Source organism: Phalaenopsis equestris, unplaced genomic scaffold (genome assembly GCF_001263595.1).
Source record: "Phalaenopsis equestris unplaced genomic scaffold, ASM126359v1 Scaffold204869, whole genome shotgun sequence".
Lineage (NCBI taxonomy): Eukaryota > Viridiplantae > Streptophyta > Magnoliopsida > Asparagales > Orchidaceae > Phalaenopsis > Phalaenopsis equestris.
This window is the reverse complement of record NW_018224399.1, coordinates 17,474-18,030: the sequence shown is the minus strand read 5'-3', so window position 1 is coordinate 18,030 and position 557 is coordinate 17,474.

Genomic DNA, 557 nt, shown 5'->3' with positions numbered 1-557 from the left:
TCATTTGACTTTAATTTGACAAATTATGAAAATTTGGACCCTTAGGGGCAAAATTGTAAGTTTGGATATTTTAGCCTTAATGAACATTTAGGCTTAATCAAAATGGGAAATGGGTAATTTATAATCTTAATTAACTCATTTGATAATTTTGATCAAAAATGGGTTTAACTGGTAGAAACCCACTTCACTTCGTCAAATTACAAAATAAAAGAGTAATTCCCATAATTATCAAAGTTTTGGAAAGTTCATTAGCATAAGATCACTTTTGAATTTAGGGGTATAACTTTGGAAATCAATGATTTCACACCCTTATTTGATAATAAAAATGATGTTTAAATGATCTTGATAATGATCACTTAAAGTTTTAAATCTTTTCAAAATCAATACACACACTTAATACATTCACTTAGGTCTTAAGGACTTAGTGGTGAACTTAAGTTGAAATCCACTTGTTAAAAGAGGATTAGAAAAATCAACATAATCAAACTCTTTTAAAACACCACAAGTCAAATTAGGACTAAAATTTGGCTAAGTATTCTTAATAACACTAATTTGTC